This window comes from Eulemur rufifrons, chromosome 16 (assembly GCF_041146395.1).
Source record: "Eulemur rufifrons isolate Redbay chromosome 16, OSU_ERuf_1, whole genome shotgun sequence".
Classification (NCBI taxonomy): domain Eukaryota; kingdom Metazoa; phylum Chordata; class Mammalia; order Primates; family Lemuridae; genus Eulemur; species Eulemur rufifrons.
The window spans coordinates 63,762,760-63,771,843 of NC_090998.1; positions in this window are offsets into that span (position 1 = coordinate 63,762,760).

Here is a 9,084-nt window from a genome sequence, read left to right on the forward strand (position 1 = left end):
GCAGGTATCTTTTTTACATAATGACTTCTTTTCCTTTGGGTAGATACCCAATAGTGGGATTGCTGGATGGAATGGTAGGTCTATTTATAGTTCTTTGAGAAATCTCCATACTGTTTTCCATAGAGGTTGTGTTAATTTACATTCTTATTAATAGTATGTAAGAGTTCCCTTCTCACCTCATCTGTGCCAAGATCTATTGTTTTTTGACTTTTTAATAATGGCCATTCAGACTAGAGTTAGATGGTATCTCACTGTGGTTTTCATTTGCATTTCTCTGATGATTAGTGACGTTGAGCATTTTTTCATATGTTTGTTAACCATTTGTATATCTTTTTTTGACAAATGCCTGTTAATTTTGTTTGCCCATTTTTTAATGGGGTTATTTGTTTTTTTCTTGCCAAATTGCTTGAGTTCCTTGTAGATGCTGCATATTAGTCCCTTGTTGGATGCATCATTTGAAAATATTTTCTCCCATTTTGTAGGTTGTCTATATACTCTGTTAATTGTTTCTTTTGCTGTACAGAAGCTTTTTAGTTTAATTAAGTCCCATTTTTGCATTTGTTACATTTGGTTTTGGGGTCTTAGTCATAAATTTTTTGCATAGGCCAATGTTCAGAAAAGCTTTTCATAGATTTCCTTCTGGAGTTTTTATGGTTTCAGGTCTTACGTTTACATCTTGAGTTAATTTTTGTATATGGTGAGAGATAAGAATTCATTTTCATTCTTCTGCATATGGCTATCCATATGGCCTGCTCCAGCTCCATGGCCTGGGTAGGCAGACAAGCGATCCACCTCCCTATCTCAGCACCGTCCAGGGACTCCTGACTTTCAGTTCAGATAGACACTGTCATTTTCCCTCGGGCCTGAATGTAGCAGAGGGCCATGGAAAATGCTTGTCCCACAGCTGTCTGCCTAGATGGCCTCAGAGCAAAACTTTTCTCTCAGCCAGGAACAGACAGCTTTGCAGCTCACCTGTACTCTACTGCAGGAAGCTGCCACTCCTTAAAGGGAGAGACATGGGCCCTGACCTCTGTGCAAGCCCAGGCATGGTAGTCATATCGTCAGTAGGTTTGCACCCATTCCTAAATGCCCTGGAATGACTGTCCCCTGGAGCGCCAGTGCCAGCCCCCTGCAGGAACAGCTGCAGCTGCACTGGCAGCAGTGGGCAACAGGGAGAAGGAGAAATTCCTATCAGTAGGTCCATCCCCAGGCACTGGTGCCACTTGGTCTTGGTCGCTGGGCAGAACTTCTCTTCTCCGGTATAGAGCCCAGCATTGCCCCGCATCTCCACGGAGAGAGTGCAGACACTATGGCACAAGCAAAGAATTCTCAAATGGAGGAGAGTACGTGCGCGCACTGGTCTCCTTTGTCCCAAGGGTTACCTTGGCATGCTGTACTCTCATCTCCCTTATAGCCAGCCTGCCCTAAGTGTTAAAACTCTGGGAATCCTGCAGTTCCCCTGGAACCTACTGGCCTCTTGTGGCTGCTGCAGTCCCAAGTGGGTGCTGAGGAAGGTTAGTGGGATATATAAGGCCTGATATTCCCTAGGCCGGGCAGCTGCAAAAATGCTGCCTCTCAGGGTAGGGAGGGAAATGGCCCTCACCCTCCATGCAAACCTGGGCTCAGTTGGTACAGTTAATGGGGATGCAGCCCCACTGGCCATCCCCCAGCACACCTGTACCATACCCGCCATGGGATATGTCTACATCTGCAATAGTGCCTGGCGTGGGGAGAAGTCTCCGTCCCCACATCCCGTCCTGGGCACCAGTGCTTCTTGTTTTCTACACCTTCGGCTCACAAGCCGGGAGCTCTCGGGCAAAGGAGGGCTGCACTCTGGTTTCTTTGTCGCAAGGGGTGCTTTGGCATGCCATACTTCCCCTTCCTCTAGGGGCTGCCCTCCCTGAGGGTACGAACTCCAGGAATCCCGTAGCTTCCTGGGTCCCCTTCTGGCTGTCACAGTCCAAGTGGGTGCTGGGGAATGTTTGTGTGGGACCAGTGATGAAGAGACAGAACGGCGGAGGCTCCCTGGGCAGCACTTGGGCTCACAGTAGGTTCACAGGCCGTGTGGCGCCCACCGCCGCGCCGCCGCGGCTTGGGTGTGGGGGAGGGCGAGCAACACCGCGGCCTGGCAGCCTGGTGCTCTGCCCTTAAAAGTTCCCAAATTGCCAACCACAGCAGCGCTTGGGCTTGTGAGGGTAGAGGGCCTCTCTGACAGTTTGGGAGCCGGCAGACTACCCCAGGTGTGAGAGGAGCAAAAAGAAACACCTGCACCTACCTTTTCCACGGAACTCCGAGCTCCTCGGGGATCGATCTTTGCCAAACTCTTTGCTTATTCTGTGCTCCAACTTCTTCCTGTACGTCCTCCAGTAGGTTCTGGCACTCTCCCCTCAATATTCCACTTGGGCCATGCTTATTATCCTGTAACTTTGGTTCTTCATTCTGAGGAGAACCGGTGCCCGCTGCCTCTACTCAGCCATCTTGAAAAAAAAAGCACAACTGTCTGTAATATTAGGCTCAATAAGATACCGCGGGAATTCCACATATGCATCTGCATTCCATCTGTTGAAATATGTTGTTTTGGTTGAACTATAGGAGAAATCCCTGCTTCAGACAGATAGGTAGTTGAGGAAAGAAGAATTATTTTTATAATAGTCTTTTCAGATAATTAGTTTAATTTTTAATGATGGCTGTAGTTAGCAACCAGTTTTCAAAATTCCACGCCTACCAGGCTGGTGGCCTCCTCAATGACATATTTCTTAGTACCTTGAGAAGGAACTATTTTCAAGTATCCCTCTTTGGGGGATGGTGAAAAGAGGTTGAGCAGATTCATTCCAACATTTTTATCTTTTTGAGCCTTTGGACTTCTTCCTTTAGGGAATGCCAACAAAGTTCAGATGTTTCCACTCTATAAAATATGAGTTGATGGGTCCAGGCTTGAGTTAGCTAACTTATCAGGTTATTGATGTCTTTCCCACGTGCATAAGATAAAATATGAAATTCCATATTCTGGATGAATGCATCCTGACAATGAATTCAGCCCAACTGCGCCTTGCATTTTATCCTCCTTGGTCTAAAATCCACTCCCACATACATTCTCTTACTAACACAGATTGGTGAGGTGGTAAAACTCCTTGGGTGTGTGGGCTATCTCCTCTTGGAGCAATCTTTGTACTACTTTTTATCCATTCTAGGTCTGGAAGCAATTATAGGTGGGTTGTGAGAAGAAACAGTTTGTGAGGCAAGTGCAGTCATTCAAAGGCTTTTATACAGAAGAAGTTTGTTCTTTTTGTTTTTTCCTAGATGTCATATATTTGAGAAAATCGATGGTAAGAGTAAGAAGTACATCAAAGTTCTTAGCCTCATCCATGCTACTCAAACATCCCTGTTTTGTGGTTTAAAATTTCACCACTTCCCCACCAATACTTTTCTATCAGCATAGGAGTCCTAGAGGGATACAGAATTTATTTTAATTGAAACTCTGCAACCCTAACAATCAAACCATAGACTTGTTTCTCATCCATCTCTTCCTTCTGGCTATATGAGAGACTAATGAGAGACTAATTCAAAACTGCTCTTTAGGCTTTCTGTTCATTCATGCCAGATATTTTTAATTTTCAGTTGCAGAATTGCCACATTTACACTCTCTAGGGCCATTAGAAGAATCCAGGTGACAGCAAAAATTTTATAATCACTGTTAGCCATAACAACTGAGTTTCATAATCACTTGCTATCCCAATACCTTGGCCTGATCATATACTTCATCCCATGATGGAAGTACAAAATAATCTGTGATTATGTGAGTAATAATAATGTCACTGCATATCATGAAGTATCTATATCCCATTTTTTCCCAGCACTCATCAAATATGTGAGCAATCCATTTCCCAAATTTGAATTTCTGTTTCCTGGGGCTACTTCTGATACCAATTATTATACCAATCAAGGTCCTGGCAGGAAACAAACACACTAGAAAAGAGGTTCATAAAGAAACTATTTACACAGGTACAGATAGGGTATAGGTAAACCAAGGTAAACCACAATGGATCATGCAGAACCCTGAATATGGTAACGTTTCCAGGTTCTTACCTGCTGCCCCCCACACACACACTCTGCGTAGGATGTCATTTTACTATTTCTCACCAAATATAAATTGGAGAGTAATCTAAAAGTCTCCCTTTTCTACTGCATCCCACTTCAATTAATCAAATACCAAGTACTATTCATTTTACTTCCTAAATATACATCTAAAATATCTTCTCTTCCCTGAAACACTGACTCCACATAGTGTGGCATCATGGCTCAACATCTACTGGTAAGTATTTTAGAATAACACAGATTGTATATATAGGAGCAGCAGGAAAGGAAGCTGTAGTAGTAAGAAGGACATAGGTGATGGAGGTTCTTCTATGTCATAATAAGGAGTTTATTTTCCTTTAATTTATAGCAAAAGAAAAAAATAGAGATACCAGAGCCCTTTATATGTCCATACCATTTTTGTTGTTTGATTTGAATGCTCAGCTTGAGAAAATGCATAAATACATCAGTACAGAAGACATGAATTTTAATATGTAGCACATCCAGTTACAGCACTACAAAGAGAATTAGAATTACAGAATATAATGTAATTAATATCTAAATCGTATCACAGTTAATTGCAAATGCTTCATGTTAACAACATAATGTTTTTTTCTAATGTTTTTATTTTTTACCTTTAATTTTTTCCTCACAACACAAATCTTGTCAACGAACCAGCCTAATTCATCTATGACATATTTGATGGAAAACTTTGGCTAACTGATTGTATTTCATTGCAAACATAATTAAATCAATGTGTAACATCTCAAAGATAAAAAGAGATACACATTATAATAATAATAGCTAACATATATGAGCATTTAGTATGTGCCAGTTGCTGTTCTAAGTGCTTTGCATGTAGTGATTTATTTATCCATTTAAGTCACCTTGTGATGTATATACATATTATTTCAGGTCTATAATCTCTTATCTACAATTGTGAAACCCAAAAGTCTCTGAAAACTTTGTTCTTTCTGACACAGGCAGAAATCTGACCTGAATTAACATGAAACTATTTATATTCTTGAATTATCTCTTAGTTTGAATATTTATTTTGCTGTAGCAATTTTAATATTTTAATATGCTTCCTGAGACCCTTCTGTGACTATTAGGTAAACATATGGTGTCTGTACTTAATTACTTTCTAAAATCCTAAACATTCTGAATTCTGAAACATCCCCAGACCCAAGGGTTTCAGAAAATAAGTTATATCATGCTCATTTTACAGAAGGGTAAACTGGGACACTGAGAAGGTAAATAATTTTGCAAAGTCACACATGTAGTAAGCAACTGAAATATGATTCATTTTCATTTAAACATTTAATATGGTTTTAAATGTTTCTTGATCTTCTTTCCGTTTCTCTTAACTCCAGAATCTCAAACATGGAATGTTAAATGTAACCTATACATATGAGGGTCATTTTGAAAAGAAAAAAACTAGAAAAGCTTACTGCTCCCAATGTAGCTAGCTAAACAGAAAAAAGAAATGTTTTTATCTTCTAGGGAGATCATGTTGGTCAGCCAAGGTAAATCAGTTGAAGCTGGAACACTAATTTATCTGAATGTTTGTACGTCACGCTTGCTCCAACAGGGTGCCAAATGATGTGCCAGCATTTACTGTCCAAAAAAAAAAAAAAAACCACTGTGAATTACTATACAATAATCAGTCTGAAATGTGGAATTACAGAGCAAGAAAAGCTTTCGAAGGGCTTAAATACATCTGTCTTGATTGAAATTTCACAGATGAAATTTCTAGAGATATCCAGATAGCAGCTTGGGAAGGATGTTAGGAAACTGAGTTTCTGTTTCTAGCTCAGAAATCAAATTGTTATGTGATCTTGAATAAATAACTAAGCAGCATTTTACTGAATATCTTTCTATTTCTAAATTCTAAATTATATTTAGAATTCTGTTTTCATGTAGTTTAAGTGGAATAAATAAATGTTCATGAGTACAGTTAGGTGAGCCATTTTTAGGAAAGCCTAAAAGTATTATTATTATTTCAGTGTCTAATCCTGAAGTTGTATGTCCGAGTTTCACAGTATTGGAAGCCAAACTCATATTTGTCATCTGCAGTGTATCCCAGGAAGAAACATATAAGCTAGTTCTCAAAGTCTTTAAAAGCATTTTTTAAAGTGACAACTGAATAATAAGTTTGTAATCACAACTCCAAACATAGATTCCATCCTTAGTACAATTGTAAATGTGTAAGTTAATAATTCAAGTATATTTGTTCCTATCACATTCTGCATAAATCATTAATGATGTTTCTCAATTTCAGTAATTATTGAGACAGCAGGATACTACATACTAGTAAACTATTTCAATCAATAGCAAAGAACAATTCTCACCTTTAACATTAGATAAGTGGCTTCTAATTTCCTAGAATAGTACATTTTCTATTACTGCTAAAACTTGCAAGTATACAAAAGGGTTGTAGGTATGACTTGGGTGGATGGTCTACTTTTTAGGCCACTAATATAAAAACATCCCTATGATGTCAAAGAATGTGGATAAGTCTTTAGAGTTGATGATAGAGCATACACTCTTTAAAAAATATATGAATGTCCAGAATTACAAATTGTGATTATTCATATTGCAGAATATGTCTCAAAATATTTCTAAAGGCTAGCCATAGGTTGCTGTAAATTGCAAGCCTATGATTCAGAACTTAGATTTTTTTTCTTACTCTGTTAATAAAGCATAGCAAAATAAATTTTCCTAGAAAAGTGGTTGGGAAGTAAGAATATAATGAATGAATTTAGCAGTAGTTTGTCATATTTTATTAAGAAACATTTATTGTGAATTTTTATAACTTAAGATGATACACTGACACTACACCAAATTGTATACAGATCAGAACAAAAGAAATCCAAACTACTCTTCTCAACATGCAAACATAAAATGCAAGTCATACAAAACTGCCAATGCTTTTAAAAGGAATTCACTTTTTAATCTACATTTAAAATCACATAAATTAATCTTTGAAACGTACACCTATGGTAATTAAGCAGAATTTCCAGAAGATGTTTTCCTAAGGATGGCAAGAGAGCATAGATGCCATTAAAGATGCACTTCACTTTCTCTACTGCTGTGAACAGATAGTTTGAGATCTACTCAGATGTAAATCCAACAAACTCAACATTTTTTGACCCAAGCCAGGTTCTTCTACTAGCTTCTCTATTCCGGGTGTAATAATATTTTACATATATATAGACATGTTTTAATATATATGTACATATTATGCAATGAAAGATCAAATATTGGAGGCTCTAATAAAAGAAGTTTGGGGGAGGAGAATTGGAGTTGGTTCTCTATAATCCCAAGATCATGAACCATCCCTGTTCCATATTAGGAAAATAACATTTTTCAGTGATGTCCATTGGATGCCTATATCTGGGTTTGTGGGTTAAATAAACACTAGACTGGTTGGATTGTTTGTGTGGTGCCCATTTCAGTATTACACCATCTAAACTCTCTTGTGTGAGTTCCCTAATTTGGGATTATGGTATTTGGCTGATTCTGCTTTGAGGTCAAAGTTCATCAGTTCCTTATTGCAATTTTTCCTTTATCCCAGAGGAGAAGGTTTGACTATACAAAATTCAGTCTACTCTAGGATAGAATCATCATTTAACTGTCATCATATATCAGAGGTTTAGCCATAGAACTGGCTCATTGAAATAATTTTCTGAAAACTATACAATCACATCGTATGTATTACTATAAACACAACTACAAGTAGAAATTTTCATTGAACCAACCAATCCTTCTAGCCAGTAATGAACTTTATTTTGATGGACTAAATATTGCTTTGCCATTTCTAATGGATTTTGTACAGTCTGCAAGGTGGACATAAGGCAGGCTAAATTACTAAATCTAGACAGGTAGCAGGTAACATCCGATAAGGTCTAGTTCCACAAACCCAATATATACAGGAAGGAGTTACTCGAAAATCAATCTTAGGAAACTTGCACTGGAGACCTTCTGGTGTTAATTGTCTCTATCATTTTGATACTATTTTCCATCTCTAAAATATTGCTGAAAGTTACACATACTTGTGATGACCATTCTCTTAGTATTTTTAACCCTTGAAATTAATTTATAGTAAAGGCTGCCCCCACTCAGACCCTATGACCTGTATGGTTTTTGATCAGGTAAACCTTGCCTCTGTAGCAAATTACAAGAAAGGCTGCACAAACCTCATGTGGATTATGGTCATTAGGGACTAAAGCAATCATAGATACCTGTGCATAACTAGAATTACAAGGGATTGGTCATATGGAGATAGTCTGTATATTACAAGGAAAGTTCTCACATGCTCACAACCATTTTTGCAATTGCAAATACACCAGCTAACTGCAACCATGTGTTTTGCATAGACAGTACTAATAACTGAATATGGTTAAGTTCAACTATGCTGAGGAAAAAACAGTGATTTCATAGTATTTGGGCTAAACCACCAAAGAATACTAGAATGACAATTATAAAAAGAGAAAAGTTTTCAAACAAATTCATTCTACTGTATTTCACTTTGTTTTTTCAGAAACAGGAGATGACATTGCTGTCATCCCCTTGGTTCAGGGTTCGTGGACAGAGTGACTGCCTTGTGGAGTTGTCTGCTTCTGGAAACTTTGATGTAGCCTCAGTTTAAGGTCTCGTATGAGTGGAAATTCACTGATTTGGGATGGTAGTTTGTTTCCACAGTGACACATGAGCCCCTAGAAGGAACAGAAATGGTCTTCCAGCAATGTTATAAAACATTTTTCACATTGATACATGTTAAGGGTTGAATTGTATCTCTTAAAAAAGGCACATTGGAGTTATAAACCCCAGGATCTCAGCGTGTTACCTTATTTGGAGATACAGTCTTTACATTTGTAATCAAATTAAAATTATTAATAGATCCTTAGAGTAGACCCTAATACAATGACCGATGTCCTTATAAAAAAAGGAAATTTGCAGACAGAGACATGCACATAGGAAGAACACCCCATGTGAAGATTGGAGTTA